This window comes from Halichoerus grypus, chromosome 1, assembly GCF_964656455.1.
Source record: "Halichoerus grypus chromosome 1, mHalGry1.hap1.1, whole genome shotgun sequence".
Taxonomy (NCBI): Eukaryota; Metazoa; Chordata; class Mammalia; order Carnivora; family Phocidae; genus Halichoerus; species Halichoerus grypus.
Window position 1 is genome coordinate 117542337 of NC_135712.1, and position 27218 is coordinate 117569554.

General features: G+C 39.0%; 1 protein-coding gene across 3 annotated transcripts in view; it reads right to left on the minus strand.

The window, feature by feature from the left end:
- PLS1 (plastin 1) overlaps positions 1-27218 on the minus strand; it is a 102011-nt gene that overhangs the window by 50861 nt on the left and 23932 nt on the right. The gene's annotated exons all lie outside the window — the stretch shown is intronic.

Consider the following 27218-nt stretch of genomic DNA (forward strand, 5'->3'; position numbering starts at 1 on the left):
AGGCAACCTAATGGTGACTAACACACAGAATCAGCTCTAAAAGAATTTACAATCTAGTAAGGGAGTCAATAAACCACAGATTACAGCAATGGCAAACACATGAGACTCCCTCACCCACTGCAAATGTCACTCACTAATTCCAGCTCTTTCCCACAGGGCCTTGAGTTGCCTCTGGGTCCCCTTCCCAACATGGCCCCTGACAGAGCCCCTACCGAAGAGTCAGCCCTCAAAATGAACTAGGATGCCACCTCCAGAACTATAATGCAAGCTAGAATGAAATCAGTAGGAAAGGAAGAATCTTCTGACTGCTTCCAGTCTTCCAAGAAGACTTTACAGAGGAGGTACTATTTGAGCTGGGCCTTGAAAAATGAATAGTCAGAGAAAGATGCAAATCCCAGCTAAGGGAGAAAATTCTTAGTGATCTCCCCAGAGAGTACTCACTCTGACAAAATGGAGTTGTTTTCTAAGTATCTGTATTGAATAACAAACAGTACCTTACCTAATTTTTAAGTTTTTTGAGAGCAATGGAATATCTTGTATTTCTTCTGTAATTAACAATATTATGGTGATAAGATGATGCAATACAACATAAATACTCAAAAACTCCACTTTTAACTCTTGGTGACAATAATGATGAGTGATCTTATTCAAAAGATGTCACTCCTCTGAAAGCCTTTTTTAAAAAATAACTTTAATATCTTTAGTAATTGTTTCTAAATCCTTCCACAAAAGAGCATTATAGTTCTCCAGTTTATTGCAAATGTCTTTCTTTTTTTAAAATCAGCCCTAATGTTGAGGCTATAATACAAATTTTTAGTTATTGGCACGCATAAAACACAATGAAGAATATCTTCTTTAAATAAAATGAGTTTGTGTTTTTGCCTACTGGTAAGTTCAACTGCTGACATGAAAAATAACCCCTGCCATCTCCAAAGATGCCTGCCTGCTATACCATCTATTTGGAGCAGGCCGATCCTGGCCAGCCTAAAGACTCTTCCTTTTTCCATTCAAATAGGTCAACAATTCACTCCTTATGCACCTCAGAAAACAAGTGATCTCACTGTAAGCCATACTCTGTAAAAAGGAATTTTCTGTGATTTCCAAGACTCGTAGCTTCATCTGTATCCCCTTACATACTGACAATGGACACATTTAATCTGCCTACTTGGTATTTGTGCCCATTAAGGTATTTTCATTGTAAGCAACCAAAACTGATTCTGGCAAAATCTGCCAAAAAAGGAACACACTGGAACACGCTGGCTCAAAGAGTCAGGGAGGACTGAACAAGCAGGCTCTGGAAGGACAGGCGCCAGGCAGTTCTAAGGAGCTTCACAGTGGAAACTTTTAGAGCTTTTAGAGCTCTGTCTCCAGATGCTTCAACCACCACCAGCTGTGGATGACAGCCTAATCCCCAGGCCACATGCCCAACCCTGTGGTTCAGGGGATACCAAGAAGACCGACAGCTATAGAGAATCTCTTTGTCCTAGGTTCATTTGCCTTCTGCACAATCTCTATGTTGGCATGAAGCAAAAACCAAGGCTTAAATCTGACTCCCAAGCAAATGCAAGCATGCCATTAATAGTTTTCTCCTGAACTGAACTCATCCCACCCCAGTTAAGAACACCTGAAGGTCATAGAAACAGGACTCATAAAATCACCTCCAAACTCTCCATCCAAAGAAATCACAAAACACAGCACTCATACACAACAGCAGTCCAAAAAGGCAAGGGAGGCTTCCCTTACCTCTCTGACAGTAATAAACATTCATGGGTGCTCACCACAGGCCAAGCACTGTTCTAAGTAGTACATATATTGTCTCAATCTACACAGAAACTCCCTGAGGCTGGTAATACTACAATTCTCATTTTACAATAAAGAAATTGAGGCCCAAGGCTTCACAATAAGTGGCAGGGCTGGGATCCATGCCCAGGGAGTTTTCCAAGTCCAGACCCTTAATTATACTTCATAGTGGTGGTCTCCATACATCCCCTTCCACTCCTCTATCTCAAATTATACACCCTGTGATGATTGCCTATTAGAAGCTGCCCTAGAACCTGGCTTTCCAGCATACAGTTAGGGTGAAGTGTGGACAGTTAATAAAGAGGGTCAGAGACAGATCAGTTAATAAAGAGGGTCAGAGTTGCTTTTTGCAGGTTGTAAAATAAAGTGCCTCAGAGTTTCAACTCCTGAAAACACCGTTTTAATTTATCTATGTGTGATCTGTCTTACTAGAAACTCAGAGAATGAATGGAAGGATTTCGATGAGCTTTGTGAGAACTATATGAATTCTTTTACATTACCTTTTTTTCTGTCTCTACAAAAGTACCTTGCTCCTATTTTCTATGTATTATTTAGTCACTGGAAATTATACATTAGAGAGGTAACTTCCCAGACTGTAACTATCTATATTGCCAAATATTTCATTCAGAATAAATGCCTCAACACAAACACCAAAGAGCTGTCAGAGAACAGGAAGCGGTGAGTCACTTCCAGGGGCTCTGGAATAATCCGGGCATTACTTCCTAGTTTATAATCCTTTCCCCCCATTTCCACCCAAGAATTTCCATGTATATGATTCACAGCAATACAGACATTCTTGTCCAACTTGTGTCCAAGTGAGCAGAGGAGTCCTATCCAGGGTGTTTCCTGGTCAGGGTTTGAACTTTAACCTCCAAAGCACACATTGGTTTAAATTTGAAATGTCTCACTTTGTACATAAATTAAAACAGTGTTTTTAGGAGCTGAAACCCTGAGGCACTTTATTTTACAACCTGTAGAAATCAACTCTGACCCTCTTTATTAACTGACAAAGGAAGAAGGAATTATCATATATATGTGTGTGTGTTTTCAATGACCCATAAAATCCTAAATTTCTATCAATTATGGATAAAAATCATTAGTACCAAAAAATTATATTTTCCAACAAATGCAAAGGATGCCATATTACAAAGAATCACCACTATCACCACAGTTTTCTTAAAGAGTACAATAGTTAACAAGTCTATGGTTTTATCATTCTTTTAACAGCCTGCATGCTACCACAGAAGGATTCTACTAGCCGAACATAACAGGTCAGAGACGTTCCTCCTCACAGGAGAGGGACGCCTCCACGGTGCAACTAGACATGTGCCCAAGCACCATGAGGTATCTGCACCTCTTGCTGTGGAGAAGGGAAGGAGGCAGTGCCCACTACCAGCTCTGGAAATTCCCTCACACCAGAATCTTGGCATTAGAAAAATTAAATAGCACTTTATATTTATCGAGTATTTTATACTTTCCAAGCATCCATTTCACCTCTTTAACCCCTTATTAGACATAGGTCTCCCAACAAAGAAACTGAGACCCAGTGAAGTTTAAAGATTTATCACATTTATAAAATCAGTCCACACTTCTCCACAGATGACAGACCGGGCATCTAGACAGGAGTAAAATGCTGTGCTCAGAGTTCTAGAACAAATCTTTGACAATGCTGGGTAAGAGTATTTACATCAAAAAAGGACTCAGAGTAAACACCACTAAAGACAAATACAGTTAAAATTAAGACACACTGGCATTAATGTTTATATGCCCCGGGTTGTAGAGCTTTAGAAACAAAGGAAGAAATTAACAAGAGCACAACTACTGTAGGAGATGTTAACTGCTGATAGTTTAATGAGTCAAAAGCAAACAAGGATACAGAAAATCTGCATAATAAATTGTAAAGCTATAAAATTTTCTACAACTCTCAAATTATAATCCTTATTTTCCTGAATTAAATCAAAGTTAGCTCAAAGGCTTACTCAATATGATCACTTGAGAAGACCAACACTAGTTAGATAAATCCCTCTCCATTCTCTGAGCTATACCAGGACTCCAGAGCTTATAGGAGAACAGGAAAAATGGGGAAGACACTTTCTGACACCACCACCTTCTGGGCCCACATCATCCATTCAAAAGCACTAGCATCCACACCCCCAATTATAAGCCTGGAAACAGTGAACTTTCTTCTCAAAGTCGGTCCCAGTCATCGGAGACATCTCCTATGTATGCAGTCTCCCAAACCGTAAGCCTCAAAGTCATCTTGACTCCATTCCCCTCTCCCTACAAAAAAACCGTAACTCACCACCATATCCTACCTCCAAATTCTGGAATACCCCCTCCTCTCTGTCTTCACTTGTCACTACCTTAGCCCAGCACTCTGGTGTCTTGTGAGGGCTACTTCAGCAGGTTCTGTTCTCCCTGACTCTTCCCATCCAGTACTTGGCTCTTACTCTGTGCCCATCAGCTTCAACCCATACCCTCAGACAGAGCCAACCTAGCAATGCATTTAATGAAAAATATTTTACTTAAGATTTTGTGGAGAGGTGGAAAAGAAAATTTACATTGCCCACTACTGGACAAAATTCTGCACATTTTCCTTTAATTACCCCCATCTTTCCCCCAAACTCCTCTCTGGAATAGTGCCTCCTCCCTGCCACAATTCCCAGACCACCCTCTTTAGGTTTCAGCCTCCCGTTCTCCAGGGTATTTCTTTCCTTAACCTCCACCCCAACCACTTTTCTTATGTTGAGCAATTCAACTCTTTGCTCACCTTCTGCAGTTAACACTCTTTCACCCACTGCCCTGTCACCAAACACACTTTCCACCTAAGGATCCAACTTCCTTAGAAGACAGTAGGGGAATAGCAAATAACAAAAAAGGACAAGTTGGTAGCCACTGTGGCCCCATATGACTAAGAAAATTTTCTAAACTGAAAAATCACTGACCTACTGAAAACATCCTTTTAAAATGGCCACTAGGGGCGCCTGGGTGGCGCAGTCCGTTAAGCCTCTGCCTCTTGGTTTTGGCTCAGGTCCTGAGTTCAGGGTCTTGAGATGGAGCCCCGCATCAGGCTCCATGCTCAGTGCAGTGTCTGCTTGAGATTCTATCTCCCTCTTCCTCTGCCCTTCCCGCTCATGCTCTCTCTCTCTCTAAAATAGATAAATAAATCTTTAAAAAAATAAAAATAAAACAGCCACTAAACCAAGTGGAAATTAAAATAATAATGAAATACCATTTTTTTTTTTGCCCAGAAAATTAGCATCCATCCTTTTAAAGGATAAGAACCAGTTGGAGCAATAGTTCCAGGAAATATACAAACCCACTGTACTGGGTGCAAATTGAAACAAATTTTCTGCAGGATAATTTAGTCTCAAAGTCTCAAAAATGTTGATGAAGGAATTCCACTTGTAGGAATTATTCTACAGAAACAAGCTGAAATCAGTGGAGAGATATTAGTATAAAGATGTTCATTTCATCATTACTTATAATAATGGAAAAACAAGACCTAAATTTCCAAAAATAGAGGATTTGCTTAATAAAATACAGTACACTCTTACAAAAGTCAGGTAGTCATTAAAAGTAATCTTCTCAAAGCATATGAGGAAAAACTCACAATATATTATCAGGTTAAAATAAAGGGGATAACGTGTAATATATTTCCAACTTTGTTTAAAGTATATATCTGCACAAGGAGTTGTTAGCCAAGATGATAGAGGCAATAGGTAAATTCCTCCACCTGTTTCAAACACATAGAAATGATGGATAAGGGGCACCTGGGTGGCTCAGTTGGTCAAGTGTCTGACTCTTGAATTCAGCTCAGGTCATGATCTCAGGGTTGTGAAACTGAGCCCTGCATTGGGCTCCATGCTGGGCATGGAGCCTACTTAAGATTCCCTTTCTTCCTCTCCCTCTGCCTCTCCCCCACCTTTTCCCTCTAAAAAAAAAAAAAAAAAAAGTTGGATAAAATATAAATCTTTAAATGTTTTCAATATGTATCTAAGCCTAAGCAAGCAAAAGAAATCTCCTGGTACCAAAAATGAAGTGGGAAATCAAGTAAGAGCAGGTCCACATTCACATCTCAAGGGACAGGAATTGAAACCTCAGGCTGTGAACAAGCAGAAACCTGGAAGTGAACATACAGGCGGAAACCGGGAAGGGGCCATCCTCTCTGTAAAGACGGATGCTCAACATAGACTCTACATAGAAAAAAGGTACCCATGAGAAATCAGAACCCCAAATCTGCCCCGCATGAGTGTGAGATCTGAATTTTACATTACCTTACTGCAGGAACCTAAGAAACCAATGAAACCATATGGATCTGGCAGGCAGAAGCAAAACCGCCCCATAGGCACAACTCCACCACCTGGAGCATACACTGAACTCCACTAAAGAAAACAAAATGTCCTGAAGATAAGCTCACAGACAAACATTACAAATCATATAAGAACCCATCACACGATGCAAGACAGTAAAAACTTCCAAACTGGAAATCATGAAAGAAATTTTAAAATAAGTATGCCTGAAATATTCAGAGATAAGGAATTCATTTATAGGTAAAAAACAGGACAGTTTTATTTTTTATTTTTTTTTATTTTTAAAGATTTATTTATTTGAGAGAGCGTAAGCGGAAAGGAGGGGCAAAGGGAGAAGCAGACTCCCCACTGAGCAGGGACCCTGATGCAGGACTCGATCCCAGTACCCTGGGATCATGACCTGAGCCAAAGGCAAACGCTAACTGACAGAGCCACCCAGGCACCCCAGGACATAATTTTTTTAAAAAATACATTTAAAAGTATTTTAAAAATGAACAGGAGATACTATACATAAAACTGATAACAGGAGCTATTTGGGGGGTGAGGGTGGTGAGATAATGGATGATTTAATTTTTTTCTATATAGTTGCCTATTTTCCACAATGATCATATATTACTTTTACAAGAGACAAGAAGTGAAGGAATGGAAAAAGTGAAGATTCACATTTAACCATTCCTACATGACAGTTAAAAATAATTTTGAAGGGGCACCCACATGGCTCAGTCAGTTCAGAATCCAACTTTTGGTTTCGGCTCAGGTCCTAATCCCATGGCTCCTGGGATCAAGCTCTGTGTCAGGCTCCGAGCTCAGCAGGAGTCTGCTTGGATATTCTCTCCGTCTGTCCTTTCCCCCATGCACACTCTCTCTCTCTCTCAAATAAATAAATCTTTAAATAATAATAATAATTTATGGGCGCCTGGGTGGCTCAGTTGGTTAAGCGACTGCCTTCAGCTCAGGTCATGATCTCAGGGTCCTGGGATCGAGCCCCACATCGGGCTCCCTGCGCGGCGGGAAGCCTGCTTCTCCCTTCCCACTCCCCCTGCTTGTGTTCCCTCTCTCGCTGTCTCTGTGTCAAATAAATAAATAAAATCTTTTAAAAATAAATAAATAAATAAATAAATAATAATTTTGAAAACTGGAGGAGATAAACTTTATGTTCTACTAGAATAAGTCCAAGCTGGTATCTAACGGAATGCCCCTTTATCATGAGGTACCACTCCTGCCCGAACCACATGCTCTAGTCATACTGAGCACACCGGCAGATCCTGTACATGTTACTTCCTCCTTAATACCAACCCTCTGCACATGCCCTTTTCCTAGAATTCCTGGTCCAGGTAAATACCATTTCCCTATGGAGTCTTCCTCATCTCCCTCAGACCAAGCAGCTACATCCCTCAGCAATGCCAAAGAAAGTCAATCAACACTCTGGTGAATGCCAGTGTGCACACTGTATCTTCTGTCCTCCATCAAGGACTACACATTTGGGGATGTAAGAAACACCTTTTCTCAGATCATTTCTGAATACTGAGTATCCAACACATTGGACTTACCCATAGGTGGAACTCAATAAAAATTTGTTATTTGAATGCACGTGTAGAAAATCATTAAAATCCTACCAAGTGTAAGCTCAGGGGAATCATCTGCTCAGTATAGTTTTTCTCCCTTAGCCTCAGAAAAGTGAATTAGAGTCATCTGCCCACTGTTGCTAACATCCTCTTTAACGAAATACTGCCAGGTCTTTGATTTTTCTGGCCTTGTATTATATCCTATCCCTGACATGCCATGCATGTAATTATACTCATTTTATCTTTCCTATTCTATAAAATTCTCCCAGCTAATTTTAATTTTTTAAAGCTTTATTTTTTCTTTATTATTTATTTTTTAAGTAATCTCTATGCCCAACATGGGGCTCAAACTCATGACCCCCAAGATCAAGAGTCCCATGTTCTTCCAACAGAGCCAGCCAGGCACCCCTCCAGCTGATTGTAATCAAAACCTTTAGTCATTTGCATGTAGGAGACATGGGTGTTCTAGGCTTCCTTGGACACTGGAAATACATGTAGAAAGAATAACATAAAGTGACTCTCAATTCAATCAAATGAAGTAAATAGTTTATGACTACTCAGGATTCAACACTATGTTGAGATATAAAAGGTAACAGATTTATTTTCTGTACTCAAAAAATTTAAATTCATTCATTCATTCAGCCAATATGTACTGAGGACCACCTATGCTTTTAGCCCAATGCTAAGCACTTGAGAAGAGCATCAAGACATTTAATATCTGATCTGGGCATTCCAAGAGCTTACAAACTAGTGGGGGGGGGGGGAATGTGTGAGAAACACAAATACAAAGTTAAATAACAATGTTAATATTATGTGTGTAATCAATAAAATTCAGGAAAAAATGTTAAAAGATGTTAAAATGATGTTGAGATCATTTTTTTTTTTAAGATTTTATTTATCTGACAGAGAGAGACACAGTGAGAGAGGGAACACAAGCAGGGGGAGTGGGAGAGGGAGAAGCAGGCTCCCAGCTGAGCAGGGAGCCCGATGCGGGACTCGATCCCAGGATCCTGGGATCATGACCTGAGCCGAAGGCAGACGCTTAACGACTGAGCCACCCAGGTGCCCCAAGATCATTTTCAAGATGTTATAAGAGGTGTCACAGGATAGATGGTGCAGTCTGGACACAAAGAATTAAAAGAGGAGAGAGAGGCTTCTATATGCCCAAGTGATCCAGAAAGTGTTCCATGGAGGAGTGGGAACTGGGGAGAGACAGGTGATCTCATGTATAATGGGGAAAAATAGCTCATTAGTGACTGTTTTACAATCCCCCACCACATACCCTCCACCATTCCACTACTAAGCCAGGTGGATTTGAAGGTGATTCAGGATCTTTTTTTTTTTTTTTTTTTAAGATTTTATTTTTAAGTAACCTCTACACCCAAGGTAGAGCTTGAACTCACATCCTGAGATCAAGGGTTGCATGCTCTACCAACTGAGCCAGCAAGGAACCCTCAGGCTTCAGGATCTTAATGAAGGGACACCACATGGGCTACAGACCAACTGGGAATTCAGACACTTCTGCAGATATCAGCAGGGAGGGACATCCATGCCCGGGACTACACAGGAACCTAGGTCTCACCAGAAGCCAGTGTCAGAGAAACAACAGTCCTGAACTAAACTCTCTATCCTCAAACCTATGCCATGAGATGATGAAATTTCTGAAAGCTTAAATACCACCCAGGGAAGAAGACAACTGAATTCAGCTTTAAATGACTGTTTTACCCTGTATGACTAGAAAAGTCTTCCACTATATGGCTACTAATAATAGAAACTATGCTGTTGTAGAAAAATAAAGATATTTTTATACACACCTAAATTTTGAGGGCTGAGAGTTCATCCTTGCTACAGAGGTTTAAAAAATCAAACCTATTTGACAAAGCAGGAAAGAATATCTCATGGGAAAAAAAGTCTCTCCAACAAATGGTGTTGGGAAAATTGGACAGCAACATGCAAAGAAGGAAACTGGACCACTTTCTTATACCATACACAAAAATAAACTCAAAATGGATTAAAGACCTAAACAGGAGGCCTATGAGCATAAAAATCCTAAGTAGTAACTTCTCTGACATCAGCCATAGCAACATTTTTCTAGATAGGTCCTCTGTGGCAAGGGAAACAAAAGCAAAAATAAACTACTGGGACTACATCAAAATAGAAATCTTCTGCACAGTAAAGGAAACAATCAACAAAACTAAAAGGCAACCTACTGAAAGAGAGAAGATATCTGCAAAAAACATATCCGATAAGAGGTTAGTAAGAACCGATAGAACTCAACAATCAAAAAAACAAATAATCCAATTAAAAAAATGGGCAGAAGACATGAACAGACATTTCTCCAAAGAAGAGAACCAGGTGGCCAACAGACATATGGGAAGATGCTCAACATCATTCATCATCAGGAAAATGCAAATCAAAACTACCTCACACCTGTCACAATGGCTAAAGTCAAAACCACAAGGAAAAGCAAGTGTTGGCAGGGATGTGGAGAAAAAGGAACACTCGCACACTGTTGGTAGGAATGCAAACTGTGGGAAACAGTATGGAGATTCCTCAAAAAGTTAAAAATAGAACTACCCTACAATCCAGTAATCACGCTACTGGGTATTTACCCCCAAAACACAAAAACACTAATCCAAAGGGACACATGCACCCCTATGTTTATTGCAGCATTATTTACAATAGCCAAGATATGGAAGCAACCCCAAGTACCCACTGATAGATGAATGGATAAAGGAGATGTGGTGTGTGTATGTATGTGTGTATGTGTGTGTGTAATGGAATATTCACCCATAAAAAAGAACAAATGTTGCCATTTGCAACAACATGGATGAGCTAGAGAGTATAATGCTAAGCAAAATAAGTCAGTCAGAGAGAGGCGCCTGGGTGGCTCAGTCGTTAAGTGTCTGCCTTTGGCTCGGGTCATGATCCTGGGGTCCTGGGATTGAGCCCTGCATCGGGCTCCCTGATCAGCGGGAAGCCTGCTTCTCCCTCTCCCACTCCCCCTTGCTTGTGTTCCTTCTCTCGCTGTCTGTCAAAAAATAAAATCTTTAAAAAAAAAAAAAGTGTAGTTTCTTCAAGGCAACATTTAGCTGGGTCTTGTGTTCTCACCCAATCTGAACTATCTCTGCTTTTTAACTGGGGTGTTTAGACCATTAACTATTTATTTATTTATTTCCATTAACCTTTTAATGTGATCATTGATATGGTTAGGTTTAAGTCTCTCATTTTGCTCTTTGTCCCACCTGTTCTTTGTTTCCTTTCTTCCTCTTTTTTCTATCTGCTTTTGGATTACTCAAATAATACTTATAATTCCATTTTTTCTCCTTTCTTGGCTCAACTCTGTTATTTTAGTGGTTGCTTTAGGGTTTGTACTCATCGCAGCTTATCTTCGAGTGATATGACACCATTCCATGTAGAGTATAAGGATGTTACAGTGGTATACTTCCATTTCCCCTCCCAGTCCTTTATGCTATTTTTGTCATACATTTTACATATGTTATAAGCCCCATACTACATTTTATTCTTTCTTTAAATAATTATCTTTCACATATACTTAAATAATAAGGAAAGATCTGTTACAGTTTACCTATATATACAGTACCATTTCTGGTGCTCTTCCTTCCTTTGTATAGATCTATATTTCCATAAGCTATCATTTTCTTTCTGCCTGAAGGTCTTCCTATAACATTTCTTATAATGGGGCTCTGCTGAGGATGAATTTTTCCACTTGTTACATGTCTGAAAGGTCTTTATTTCATCTTTATTTTTGAAAGATATTTTTGTTGAGTGTAGAATGCCAGGTTGACAGTTTTCCTTTCAGTATTTTAATGATGTTCCTCCACTCTCTTATGCACATTTCCAACAAGAAATTTACATTATCTTTATCTTTCTTCCTCTGTATGTAATTATGTAAGTGGTCTCTTTTCTTGGTTTCTTTTAAGATTTTATCCTTAAAGATAAGATCCTTTATCCTGGCTTTAAGCAATTTAATTACAATGTGCCTTGATGCAGTTTTCTTCATGTATCTTTTGCTTTAGTTAATTGAGCTTGTTGGATCTGTAGGCTGATAATTTATATCAAATTTGGAAAATTTTTTTTAAGATTTTTATTTATTCATTTGAGAGAGAGAGAGAGCACAAGCAGGGGGAGCGGCAGAGGGAGAGGGAGAAGCAGGCTCCCCACTGAGTAAGGAGCCCAACTCCAGGCTTGACCTCAGGACCCTGAGATCATGACCCAAGCTGAAGGCTGAAGGTCATATGAAGAAGCCCAACCTACTGAGCCACCCAGGCACCTCAAATTTGGAAAATTTTTAACCATGATTCTTCAAATATTTTTTTTCTGTTCCCCCTCCTCCTTAGGGACTCTAAGTACATGGATATTAGGTCAGTTGAAGTCCCACAGTGATCCCACAGATCACTGATATTTTTAATTTTTTGTAATTTCTTTTCTCCTTTTCATTTTGGATAGTTTCTATTGCTATGTCTTCAAGATCACTATTCTTTTCTTCTACAATGTCTAAGCTGCCCTTAAGACCATCCAGTGTATTGTTTATCTAGCATGTTATAGTTTTTATCTCTAGAAGTTCAGTACAAGTCTTTTAAAGTATTTCCAATGTCTCCACTTAACTCTTTCAAGCATTTGGAATATAGTTGTAATGATTGTTTCGGTGCCATTATCTGATAATTCTAGTATCTGTGTCAGTTCTGGGTCATTTTTGGTTGACAGACTTTCCCCTATTATTATGGATCATATTTTCTTGCTTTGCTCATGTATTTCATGCTCAGTATAAAAATCTAAAACATGGGGTGCCTGGGTGGCTCAGTCGTTAAGCGTCTGCCTTCGGCTCAGGTCATGATCCCAGGGTCCTGGGATCGAGCCCCGCATCGGGCTCCGTGCTCCGCGGGAAGCCTGCTTCTCCCTCTCTCACTCCCACTGCTTGTGTTCCCTCTCTCACTGTGTCTGTCTCTGTCAAATAAATAAATAAAATCTTTAAAAAAAAAAAAATCTAAAACAATGGCAGTACTTGGGAGGACTGGACTATTTTAATTTACAAATACTCATGTATACTTATATACCTAGATACATGTATGATTTTTTAAATGGGGTTATGGCATAGATTTTAAACATTATTTTAATAGCTACATATAATGGGAAAGGCAAATGAAAACAATGACCCAACATCTTAAACCACAGTGCTCTCCAGAGTGATGTGTATCTGAAAGAGGTGAAGATATGCATACTCTATGACACACAATTCTACTTCTAGATATTTATTCCAGAGAAACTCTTATACAAATATACTAAAATAAAGGTAAAAGCACACCATTGTTAATAGTATCAAGAAATTTGGGGCGCCAGGGAGGCTCAGCCAGTTAAGTGTCTGCCTTCGGCTCAGGTCATGATCCCAGGATCCTGGGATCAAGCCCCACATCAGGCTCACTGCTAAGGGGGGAGCCTGCTTCTCCCTCTCCCCCCACTCGTGCTCTCTCTTGCTATCTCTCTCTCTCTCAAATAAATACAATATTCTTAAAAATTGTATCAAAAAATTGGAAACCACCTGAATTCCTCCATCAGGTGACTAGATAATTACAGAATATTCACTTAGTGAAATACTATACAACAGTTAAAATGAAGTTGATGTTGGTTTTAACATGAGGAATATATGTTAAATGAGGAAAAGTGTACAGCAGATATCATTTGTGAAAAATTTTAAATCATTTAAAATAGTACTTTGTATTATTAATGGAAAAATATAGAAAGATGGGTGGGAAAAATAATTAACATGCCAACTTCAGGACTGTTAGTGAGGTAAAGGATTAAAATGGGGAAGAGCCTTCAGTCATCTCTCTAATGTTTTACTCCTCACAGAAAACAAAGAGCTGATGCATAAAGTAAATGGCAAATTGCTGATATTTCTTAAATTTGGGTAGAGAAAATGTGTGTATATTGTATTATTCTCACTATTCTTTTGCATGTTTCACTATTTTATAGCTAAAAATATGAAAGTAAACAGAGAATATTACATGGATATTAGGTCCCTTGAAGAATATTACATTAGGGCACATCCTATAGCTGTATATAGCAGTCCTTCTTTCCATCATGCATTTTACTTAATTATCCTCTTCATCTGGTTTTAAGAAAATACAGCAGAAAACCTGTTTTTAAAGAAAATTATGTAGCAACTCCCCTAAGTTAACATTTCAGTTTGTGAGTATATAGAAAAAGCTGAAGTGTGTCAGGCTTTGTTCTTTGACTTAATAAAGAGCACCTAGAATGAAAGGCTAAATGATGAATGGGGTCTAAAACAGACCAGCCCGGATGGAGGTATACATAAACCTAGAATAGTATAATTTTTTAAGTTCATAATATTAACCATATGAAGAGAATCTACTATGTGCCAGGCACTTTATATAAATTATCTCTAATTATTTTTTTTTATTTTTAAGTAATCTCTATACCCAATGTGGGGCTCAAACTCACAACCCTGAGATCAAGAGTCACACACTCCACTGACTAAGCCAGCCAGGCACCCCAAATTATTTCTAATTCTTAAGACAACCCCCAAAAGTAGAAGTATATCTATTTTTACTGATAGAGACACTCAAGCTCAATAAGATTAAGTAACTCACCCAATACCACTCAGCTAGGAAGCACTAGAGTCATATAATTCAAACAACAGTGTCAAGGTCCACGTTTCCACTACTCCAAATAAGGCTGGGCCCAGGAAAGTACTGAGATCTGTGACAAGGAAATTTAATCATTCTCCTTACAGAGTTAGACTGACACTTACCCAACATTTGCAATCTTTGAAAATCTTAATTTCAGTATCTTAAAATAACATTGTTTTATTTGTGTGTTTTCACGTGAGTCTGTTTATTCAGTTAATATAAGTGTCTCAGGGCAAACACACTAGACATTTCCTTCTTAGCTAATAATAATGACCTAAATTTTGTGAAAGCAAAAATAAATCTGAAACTGATTCTTCATAATGGGCTAAAACCAAAGACCAAGGAAGACTACCATGATATTGTAAGGAATAGGTGCCATTATCAACATAAAGAAGTCTCACATTTAAGTGCTAATTTATTTATTTATTTAGATTTTTTGAGAGAGAGTATGGGGGGGCAGGCAGAGAGAGAGGGAGAGAGAGAATCTCAAGCAGACTCCCCACTGAGCGGGGAGCCTGACACGGGGCTCCATCTCACAACCCTGAGATCATGACCTGGGCCCAAACCTAGAGTCATATACTTAACTGACTGCACCACCCACATACCCCTGTGCTTTCTAATTTATAAAGCACTTTCACATATCTTATCACATTTGACCCACATTAATCCATTAAGTTGTACTGAAAATAATAATTTTCTATGTAATAGTATTTTGTTTGCCTACATTATTTTACTCCCATTTTACAAATAAGGAAACAGACTCCAAGAAATCAACCTACATAGCCTAGGTCACCTGCTGCTGAGTGTCAAAGCTGGTACTGCTTCCAGTGTGCTTGCATCCCAGTTCAATAAACCTCACTGACTCCTGAATGTCCAAGAGCAATGAAGACATGAAATAGGATGTCAGGGCAGCCAAGGAATCATCTTTCCACACGATATTCAAGGAAGAGATCTGAGCCTCTTTTATATAGACACTGAAATTAGAAGACTTAGTGTAGAGGTTTCCAAAGCAGTTCTATATGTGGTTCTTTTTACTTTTTTAATTCTAATTTAACCCCAAATTCTCCCTTTTTTCTAATAAGTAAATATTTACTTATTACATTCAATAAGAATTATCACTTATAAGTAAGATAATGCCATGAGTACATAATTAGTAGGAAATACAGTATGGCATTTTCAAGGTTATGGTATTAAGCATTGCTAAAAATACTCATTGCGTAGTAAGGTCACAAAATGCTATGGAGAACTGAAAACATACAAAAGTGATGAAAATCAGGTTAGAAAGTAAACAAATTTAGATGAATAGCTTGTATTTGAAATGCCCAGGTGTTCCCTGTGGCATTGATTCTTTTTTTTTAAGATTTTATTTATTTTTTGACAGAGAGAGAGAATACAGGCAGGGGGAGTGGGAGAGGGAGAAGCAAGCTGCCCACTGAGCAGAGAGCCTGATGTGGGGCTCGATCCCATGACCCTGGGATCATGACCCGAGCCGAAGGCAGAGGTTTAACCGATTGAGCCACCCAGGCACCCCCCTGTGGCATTGATTCTTAAAGGTCTTTTGATATTTAGCCTTTTTTGATCAAAAGCTATGGGCACTGCACCCAGAAATATGCACACAGATCTGAACTTTATATATGATTTCAGAGAGTCTGTAGATGTACATCTCACCCTCAAGCCCATTCATGCACCTCCAAGAGGTCTACAGGCTCCAGGTTAAGAACTCCAACCCCAGATTTTCCCAGAAAGTTCCCTTGGGAAGAAAACATTTTAGAATAATTTCTTAGAGAATATGTTCTCCACAGCTTTCCTCAACATTTTCAGTGAAAAACAAGAAGTGAATCATCAAGGCGTGCTGGTATAAAACTGAGCAATAAATAACTGTGCCTCATGAAAGGCAAACATGCACACATATAACCGTGATTCACGTCTACTGAAAAAAGTGTACAGACAGAGCTATATGGGAGGAAAAAAGAGGAAGCAAATATGGGTCTAACAAAGATTTTCCTGAGGAGATAATGTTTAAGCTGAGTGGGCCTTGAAGAGTAAGGAGACTTTTAAAGTTGTGTTTGGGAACCACATATATTTCTAAAATCTTGACTTAAAAAGCATATCCTAATATGTTATTCGTATTTCTGAAAATTATTCCTTATACAAACAACTTCCAAGCAGTGAGAGTTATTTATGAGAATGAGTTGACAGGCATGTACAAATAAATAAATAAATAGGATAAAAATCCCAGATTAAAAAAAAACCTTAAAAGTCATCCAGTCCTCTCTAGCTGCCATCTTGTGTCCCCGCGTGTGGGCACCTAATCTCAGCTGGTCCGCCCGAGACCCCCTGAGCACCAATGCTATTCCCTCGCGCGGTCCCATTTCCGCTCCAGCAAGATGAAAGAAACTATCATGAACCAGGAGAAACTGCCAAACTGCAAGCACAAGTGCACATTGGTGGGAAAGGAACTGCTTGCCGAAAGAAGAAGGTGGTTCATAGAATGGCTACAGCAGATGATAAAAAAACTTCAGTTCTCCTTAAAGAAGTTGAGGTAAACAATATCTTTGGTACTGAAGAAGTGAGTATGTTCACAAACCAAGGAACAGTGATGCGCTCTAACAACCCCGAAGTTCAGGCGTCGCTGGCAGCAAACACTTCCACCATTCCGGGCCACAGCGAGACAAAGCAGCTGACAGAAACGCTACCCAGTATCTTAAACCAACTCGGTGCAGACAGTCTGACTAGTTGAAGAAGACTGGCTGAAGCTCTGCCCAAACAGTCTGTGGATGGAAAAGCACCACTTGCTACCAGAGAGGAGGAGGATGATGAAGTTCCAGATCTTGTGGAGAATTTTGATGAAGCTTCCAAGAATGGTGCAAACTGAGTTGAGTCAACTTCTGAAGAAGATAAAACTTGAAGAAGTTACTGGGAGCTGCTATTTTATATTATGACTGCTTTTTTAAAATTTTGATCATGGATCTGATAAAATCTAGATCTCTAGTATTTTTAAGCCCAAGCCCCTTGGACACTGCAGCTCTTTTCAGTTTTTGCTTATACACAATTCATTCTTTGCAGCTAATTAAGCTGAAGAAGCCTGGGAATAAAGTTTGAAACAAGGTTAATAAAAAAAAAAAAAAAAGTCATCCACTCCTGGGGCACCTGGGTGGTTCAGTCGGTTAGGTATCTGACTCCAGCTCAGGTCACGATCTCAGGGTCCTAGGATCGGGTCCCGCATCGGGCTCCCCACTCAGCAGAGAGTCGGCTTGTCCCTCTCTCTTTGTCCCTTCCCCTGCTCGTGCTCGCTCTCTAATAAATAAATAAAATCTTTTAAAAAATAAAAAAAGTCATCCAGTCCAACCCCCTCTATAGATGAAAAGACTGAGGCCATACCCTTAGCTCCTCAAAAGATACCAAGGACAAAGGTCTCCACCAGAGGGTAGGAAGTGAACATTAGGAAGCAGTATTAAGGAACAAAATTAGATTTACAAATATTTAACATACTTATTTTTACTAGCATTCTAACTTGGTCTTTATGATAGAGGATCCCATGTCACAAACAGTACAAGAGACACCCCAAGAGAGGAGTGGATATTCCACAAAGCAGAAGCTGGACAGTGGGCCATCACTCCTTTGACCACTTCCAGTATTTCTGATATCCTGAAATTTATGTATGCCTGAGTGGATTGACAAATGACATAACTTAGCTGACAGCAAGCCTATCTTCACTAAATGGGCAAGTAGCTTTAAATGATGCTTACACAGAAAGTGGGTACTGACAATACACTAATCAGACAAGCCTACAAAAATGGAGAAGCAGACACCTCCACTCCTAATGAGTCTCCACCAGCTACATTAGAAAATAAAACAGAGAGACGAACCATGAGAGACGATGGACTCCGAAAAACAAACAGGGTTCTAGAGGGGAGGGGGGTGGGAGAATGGGTTAGCCTGGTGATGGGTATTAAAGAGGGCACGTTCTGCATGGAGCACTGGGTGTTATATGCAAACAATGAATCATGGAACCCTACATCAAAAACTAATAATGTAATGTATGGTGATTAACATAATTAAAAAAAAAGGCTATAAAAAAAAAAGAAAACAGAGGCGAATGTGACAAGTTGGACAAATGATCCAAAACTATCAAGACTACATAAAATACAGTTTTACACTGTCACTGACAATAAACAGTACCCTTTGTGTAAACTGTACCATGAGATATTAGTTATTACAAATATTATTCCTTGGAAGTGGTGTATACAGAAAATGTGTTTATTGATGAGAGCAGAACAATGAAAAAAACCTGGAGGCCACTGTTCCAAGGACAAAGAGCTCAACGTCCAGCCTCTCCTGGAATAGGTAAAGGCAGAATTCTTCCCACCATTTGCTACTTCTGGTTCATGACAGCATCTCTTCTTTCCTGTAAGACTGAGAACTGGGTTGGAAACATTTGAAAGGGAAGAAACAGAAGGAATCTTTCTAAAAGGCTCAATTCTAATAAAAGGGTATAGTCAGAAAAGGCCAGTAAATGTTTATAATTCTTAAGCAATTCAGGCCCAGACACAATGAGTGTTAGAGATTAAAATCAGCATTTAGAAAAAAACAAGCAGCAAAGCACTCAGTGGACTATATTCAGGAGTTCAGGATGCATGCTTGCAGTGCATACCTAACCCCAAGTGCCACTCCACTCTCCACAGGCTCCTACTCCTAGGATCCTTAGCAATAGGGCCTTTTAAAGCACTGAATGCAAGCCAGCGTGAACTTGGACTTTTTCAATGGCTAGATAAGGCCACACCATAGTAACATTTGTAGCTATGCAAAGTAACATAATAAGGGTAATCAAATATCATGCTTTGGGTGGTAAGCTGATCTAAACTAAGGATCATAAAGGAATGTTATCCCCCTCCTCTACAAGAACACAATTGAGCATTTGGCTGCTTCATTATGAAAGGACTAGCACAAGGGCAGAGCCTTTGTTAGACTCCGGGCATAATACAGGAAAGAGAATTCTGCTCCTTAGAAAGCCATAAAGGACTTAAGAACTATGTGAAATTTGTCCACGGCACTCACTTTCCAGAGTTCATTGGTCATGATGTGTTTGTTTCCCTCAGAAGAGCCACAGAGTACTCTATGATGCATACAAATAAACTTAAATGGTTGACTGCTTCGCAAAGCTGAGCAGGTTAAGTCTTAACTCACTATGGAGGTTTGAGAGCTCAGGTCACTGCGCAAAGGAAACATACTTAACTTTTCAGAAGCTGGCCCCTTTTAAGAAAACTCCAGAGTCTTTAATTCTTTGGCACTAAGAGCTGTGCAAACTGCCAGCAGTATCAGTATCCAACTTTCCTCAACATGTATCATTCAAGACCTTCTCAGCTTTACATGGGCTGGGAACTGCTCATTTTCTGTTTTACTAAGAAAAGAGCTCAAGGGAGGCTGCCACAGTTTCCAGGACTGTGTAGGGGAAAGATCTATGGTTCTCCAGTCAATTTCAGAAACCATTAAGAATGTTCACAGTGAAAGGCAACATGCTTATCTGTACACTATATAAGGAAATTTCCTGAAAGCCCTCAGCTTCTTCCCAAATTCAGCGCAATGCTGGGGTGGGGCGGGGGAGAAAGTTTTTAAACAAGAGCACTATCTCCAAGTACATTACTTAAAAATGTAGAAGAGCAAAGATAATGATAAAGAATTTATTTCAATTAAGAGATTTTCTTCAGATGGTTGGATATTTTCTTACATGTCCCAATACTGGCAACATCTTCTATTACCATTTGTTTTACATATCTGTGAAATTCCTTTAGAAAAAAGAAAAGTCTTGCTTATCCATGATCAAACCATAGATTGGAAGAGCTGTTTCATTAGACTAAAATAATCAAGCTTCAAAGCAATTATACATATACATTCTAGAGGACACAGAGTGTGTGTTGTCACGTTAGCACGTTCCTAAGAATTTATATACATTTCTAAAGGAAAAATTAAAGTCAAATCAAAAATTATGAATTGAATTTTTTAATCCAACCCTGAGTAAACCAAAACAGCCCCCTTTTTTACCTAGCAAGTATTGCTTAAGGAAGAAACAGTTTTCAAAACAGAAAAATTGGGACACCTGGGTGGCTCAGTTGGTTAAGTGTCTGCCTTGGGCTCAGGTCATGATCCCAGAGTCCTGGGATCAAGCCCCACATTGGGCTCCTTGCTCAGCAGGGAGTTTGCTTCTCCCTCTCTCTGCCACTCCCCCTACTTGTGCTCTCCCCTTCTCTGACAAATAAATAAATCTTTAAAAATTAAAAAAAAAAAAACAAAAATTAAAAGAGAATTAAGAACTATGTGACCCTCACACCATGGTTATTATTTGCATTGATTATACAAAGCCACCTAGAATCCCAAAGCAAGAATGCACTAAAACAAAACAAAACATGAGGGGGTTTATCTCAATTTAACAAAAATATGAAAAAAGCAGTTCTAGAAACTAAGGCCTGATTATTGCTATTAACATAAAGGAAAATTTTGCATACCTGCTTCTGTTGGTCTTATCACCTGAGATTTGGAGGTCCAAGAAAACAACTCAGAAGATTTAAAATTCAGTGTAAGATGCGTCTATCCTCAGGTGATCCTCTGCCAAAGTCAGTGTTTGACCAAAGAAAGTAAGCAAGGCCAAACTGAAGTATTCTGACTACTACTAAGATTTTAATCTCAAAAGAACTTGGTCTCAAGTAGAAAGGCCAATTTGCAACATGGGTGTGGTTTGGAACTATAAAAAAATCAAGAGGCAAAAATGTAGATGATATCACCATTTGTTTGATTATGACTGTGGCTTAAATTATACCTGGATTTTCCCTTTAGTCTTTAGATTCCACTCAGGCAGGTCTTCCTATGGAATGTGACTGTCCTATGAGGTCTTATGTTATTTTTATACATATTCCTTTGCCACTTTAAATTTTGAAATGGCAACTTTGTTTTCACCATGTGAACAATCATTAAACAATTAATTATACATTGAGATTCCTGGAAATCACTAGGAAATTGTGCTAAACTTAAAAACAAAATAAAACAAACCCTACATCCTACTGAATTTTGTTTTTTTTACAGTCACTTAACTAATTTTAAGGAAATGTATAAAATTACCTTTGAATAGCAACTGGAAACATTATATAGAATCATATAGTGTTAAAGCTAGAAAGTGCCTCAAAGGTGACAGTCCAATTCTACTTTTTAAGTGTGGCAGGAAAAGGTTCACTTATAAAATCCATAGTCCATTTTCACTGAATGGCTAATTCTCTGAAGAGGAAGTGTGAAACACTTTTTATGATGCCTCCATAAAAGTAAAGAACAGCTGTTATAAAACTGCTTCACAAAGTGAAAGAAAAAGTGAAAGGTTTGTATGGTAGCAGCCAGTTTAAAAAAAAAAGTACATAACGTATGATTCCATTTATATCAAATTCTAGAAAATGCAAACTAACCTACGGAGACAGAAATCAGATGAATGGTTGCCTAGAATAGGGGTGGAAGGAGGGACAGACTGCAAAGGGACATGAAGAAACTCTGGGGGGTAATGAAAATATTCTGCATCTTGATTGTGGTGATTTTGTGAGTGTGTACATCTAATCAAAACATACCAAAGTGTCTGCTCTAAATGGTCAAGGTTTATCATTCTACCACAATGATTGTTAAAAATACACTGATGGTGATTAACATAATAAAATAAAATTTTAAAAAAATACACTGACATATATTTAAAAGGCACCTGTATTGAAGAAGCTTATTCTTGCTCTATATGGCCACAGGATGGCAAAACTAGGATCATTAGGCCAAAATACCAGAAAATTTCTGCATTGATAATAAAGAAATATATACTATCCCAGTGGTCCAGAGCCAACCTGGGCTCCCTTAGGAATACTACAGTTCTCTCCAATGGGCATGCTCCAATACAAGCTCAAAGTACATTGTGGGGGTGCAATGTTGTCTTTAGGGATTCCTACATAGAAAGTTGCATGAAGTGACCACTGATGATTCTTGCACCAAAAATTACATTATTTCAGGGTGGACCATTTACAGATGTTTGTGACCCTGCTGCTAATGTGTGGAATCCTGATAACTTCTTGACTAAAACAGGGATTTGCTGTGTCTGATTTCCCCCAAGGACTTCACAGGAAAAGTCAATTATCTGCCCAATGCATCCTTTGGAGGGGAGGGGAGGGGAGGGGAGTATGCAAGAAATATTTTATGATACAAATAAAACTGGTTTTCAACTTTTTCTACAGGTTTTTTAATAAAACTTCAGGTTGACTAAGTAATTTCCAGGTCTATTTGCTTTCTGAATTTTGAAGTTTAATTGGTGTTTTTCCCTTTTCATTTTCCCCATCGTTGCTGGTTTTTACCATCAGAAATTCCTTTCCCACTTTTTTAAAAACTTAATTTCAAGTTAGTTAACATACACTGCAGCACTGGTTTCAGGAGCAGAATCCAGTGACCCATCACCCACATACAACACCCTGTGTTCATCCCAACAAGTGCCCTCCTTAATACCCATCACCCATTTAGCCCATCCCCCACCTACCTCCCTCCAGCAACTCTGTTTGTTCTCTATAGTTAAGAGTATCTTATGGTTTGCCTCCCTCTGTTTTTATCTTACTTTATTTTTCCTTCCCTTTCCCCTATGTTCATCTGTTTTGTTTCTTAAATTCCACATGAGTGAAATCATGATATGTCTTTCTCTGACTTACTTCACTTGGCATAATACCCTCTAGTTCCATCCACTTTGTTGCAAATGGCAAGATGTCATTCTTTTTGATGGCCGAGTAATATTCCATTGTGTGTGTGTGTGTGTGTGTGTGTGTGTGTGTGTGTGTGTGTGTACATGCATATATGTATATATAGATGTAGGCCACATCTTCTTTCTCCATTCATTGGTCGATGGGCATTTGGACTCTTTCCATAATGTGGCTATTGCTGATAGTGCTGCTATAAACATCAGCGTCCATGTGCCCCTTCAAATCAGTTTTTATCCTTTGGATAAATATCTAGTAGTGCAATTGCTGGATCGTAGGGTAGCTCTATTTTTAACTTTTTGAGGAACCTCCATACTGTTTTCCAGAGTGGCTGCACCAGTTTGCATTCCCACCAACAGTGTAAGAGTAAGGTTCCCCTTTCTCTGCATCCATGCCAACATCTGTTGTTTCCTGTGTCGTTACTTTTAGCCATTCTGACTGGTGTGAGGTGATATCTCATCATAGTTTTGATTTATATTTCCCTGATGAGTGATGTTGAGCATCTTTTCATGTGTCTGTTAGCCATCTGGATGTCTTCTTTGGAAAAGTGTCTATTCATGTCTTCTACCCATTTTTAACTGGATTATTTGTTTTTTCTTTTCGGTGTTGAGTTTGTTAAGTTCTTTATAGATTTTGGATACTAGCCCTTTATCCGATATCTCATTTGCAAATATGTTCTCCCATTCTGTCAGTTTTAGTTTTGTTGTTTCCTTCACTGTGCAGCAGCTTTTTACCCTGATGAAGTCCTAAAAGTTCATTTTTGCTTTTGTTTCCCCTGAGACATGTCCAGTAAGAAGCTGCTGCAGTCGGGGCCAAAGAGGTCGCTGCCTGTGTTCTCCTCTAGGATTTTGATAGATTCCCGTCTTACATTTAGGTCTTTCTTTCATCCATTCTGATTTTTTATTTTTGTGGATGGTGTAAGAAAGTGGTCCAGTTTCATTCTTCTGCATGTGGCTGTTCCATTTTTGCAACACCATTTGTTGAAGAGACTTTTTTCTCCTTTCCTGCTTTGTCAGAGATTAGCTGACTATACAGTTGAGGGTCCATTCCTGGGCTCTCTGTTCTGTTCCATTGATCTACGTGTCTGTTTTTGTGCCAGGACCATACTGTCTTGATGATCACAGCTTTGTAGTAGAGCTTGAAGTCTGGAATTGTGATACCTCCCACTTTGCTTTTCTTTTTCAATATTACTTTCACTATTTGGGGTCTTTTCTGGTTCTATATAAATTTTAGAATCATTTGGTCTAGTTCTGTGAAAAATGCTGGTGGTATTTTGATAGGGATTGCCCAATGCATCCTTTTTAAAAAATGGATCCTGTGTGTCTATTTTCTGATTTTTGAAAAGTAACATGTAAAGTGGAAAATATTTAGAAAATAAGAAAATTTAAATTGCTCTCAAGTACACCATTCAGAAACAACCAGGGAGCCAATATGTTGTGAATTTCTAGTCTTTCTTCTACACACATGTGCATGAATATATTTTTTTCACAAAGATCTTTCAATATATAGTTTTACTTAGTATTGCAAGAAACTTCCCCTATCATTAAGCATTTTTTGAAAACATGCCTTTAATGCTTCATTAACAGCCCACATTATGACCATAGCATGATTTATTTAAGCATTCATATTGGTAACTAAGGTGGTTTCCAATGTTTTCCTTTTAGAAATAATGCTTCCACATCCTTGAACACAGAAAATGAATGGACAATGAATAGCCCTGAATTCAGCTTCTCTAATATTTTATCTACTCCATTTTGTTACAAGCAATTCCACTTTCCACTCTTCTGGGAAGTGCTGTGGTAGACAATTAAAATGTGCAGTATTGTGGCTGCCACCTTTGCTGACAAGAGTTTTTTCTTGAGTACCTACTATGAACCTCAACCAAAATTCCAGAGAAAATATACTAATTTGATCTCAATAAAAACTATGCAGAAAGTGATGCAGTGCCAAGGCACCGCTCAGGGCCAAGTGCATGGTGCAATTTTAACAACTTGTGAATACTGGAGGCAAAAGTATTGTTTGAACCAGGGCACCTGGGTGGCTTAGTCCGTTAAGCGGCTGTCTTCGGCTCAGGTCATGATCCCAGGGTCCTGAGATCAAGTCCTGCATGGGGCTCCCTGCTCAATGGGGAGTCTGCTTCTCCCTCTCCCTCTGGCCCCTCCCCCCTGTTTGTGTGCTCTCGCGCGAGCTCTCTTAAATAAAATCTTTAACAAAGTATTGTTTGAACCAATACAGCATCAGTAAATATTGGAAAATAATAATCTGACTCAAAGTTGCATATGTAACTGAAACTATTTGGTAAAGCAAGAACATTTAGAAAAGAACTTATTGTTTTGTGTTTAAATGCACCTTCTGGGCAGGAGCCACATTTTTTTTACATCTCTGTAAACCCACATATTCTTACTTGGAGATTTGTTTATAGGAACTATTTTCACAATATAAGAATGTTTTCCTGTATCTTAAAAATAGTTCATTTCTCAAACTCTCAAATTTAAGGGTAGCAATTACCCTTGAGAGTAGTGACAACTGGAAGGAAACAGGAAGGTTTTGGGGATGCTGCTAATAATTCTGGTTTCTTGATACAGGTGCCGATTTCATGAGAGTATCATTTTGTTAAAATTCATCAAGTTATACACTCATGATTTGTACAGTTGTCTGCATGTGTACTGCATGTCAATCAAAGATTCAGAAATGGACAAAAACCAAAAAGTCTACTCCCTTGCTCCCACCATTCTCTGCTAGGTAATCTGACAGAATATGAATTTATATATTTAGTAAAAGATGAATTGGAAATCTTATCTCTAACAATCCCAGTTCTAGTCCTTAAATTAGACATTCCTAGCAACGTCCTCTTGTTAACAACATAAAATAATAAATACACGTATCTTGGCAGAATTTTGGTGTATCGATAATATAACCACAATCGTTTAAGTTTAGTAGTTCAAATCAATTCAATAAGTAGTTCCGAGTCGCTGCTATGTCCAAGATGCTGCAAGGGCATCTTTAATGCTGTGCAGATTTATGGAGGAAGACATCAGAGAGAATTTAAAATGGCCTTTGAAACACTGGCAGATGATAGAGATTCTTTTTATCCTTTTAAGTCACCTACTGGGAAAAATGAGTTGATGCCACACTTTCAGCACCGTGGAAAATGTCTCCTAGAATTGGTAGGTGTCAAAACTTGTCATTCGCATGTACTATTATAGATAAATGGAAAGACAGACAGAAGGGCTGAGCAGGCAGCCGAGAGGGCATGAACAAAGGAGTGGAAGCATGAGAGCGTCTGGCCTGCAATGAGAAACTAAAAGCAAATAACCTGGTTGAATGAGTGGCCCTACTTCACATCATAATTTTCTTCCAAATCTAAATTACCAGAGAAGCAGGCACAATGTGAATTACTTCCCTGTGCGACACACAGACGTAAGTGCCACTGTAGCTCTCCTTGCCTATACAGAAGTCCTGGAATATCCTTTCCAAAACTACTTGTTTTGGAATCCGGCCCTGAGATGATTTCAATTCAGAAAAAATATCCAGTTAAATAACATTTTCTCATACACGTCAACATTAATGCCTGGAACCCTGCTGGCAGTGATGACCACTGCTGTCTTATCTGTCAACAAAGGTAGACAATGTTTCAGTCAGTGGCAGGCAGAATAATCCCCCCCCCCCAGATGCCCATGCCCTAACCCCCAGAACCTGGGAATGTTACCCTTACATGGCAAAAGGGACTTTGCAGATGTGACTAAGAGTATGGGCCTTGGGATGGGGCAAATTATCCTGGATGATCTAGAGAAACCCAATCTAATCCCATGAATTCCTTAAGAGCAGAGAACCTTCCCCTGCAGGGTAAGAAAGATGGAGGAGGAGGAGAGACTCAAAGTGTGAGAAGGGCTGGTCTCTCTGATGCTGGCTTTCAAGATGGAGGAAAGGGGCCATGAGCCAAGGTCACCAAAGGTGACCTCTAGAAGTTCAGAATGTTTTACATCCTTCAGTTTACATCCAGTAAGAAAATGAGGATCTCTGGTCTACCATCTCAAGAAACTGAATTCTGCCAACAACCTGAATGAGCCAGTTTACATCCAGTAAGAAAATGAGGATCTCTGGTCTACCATC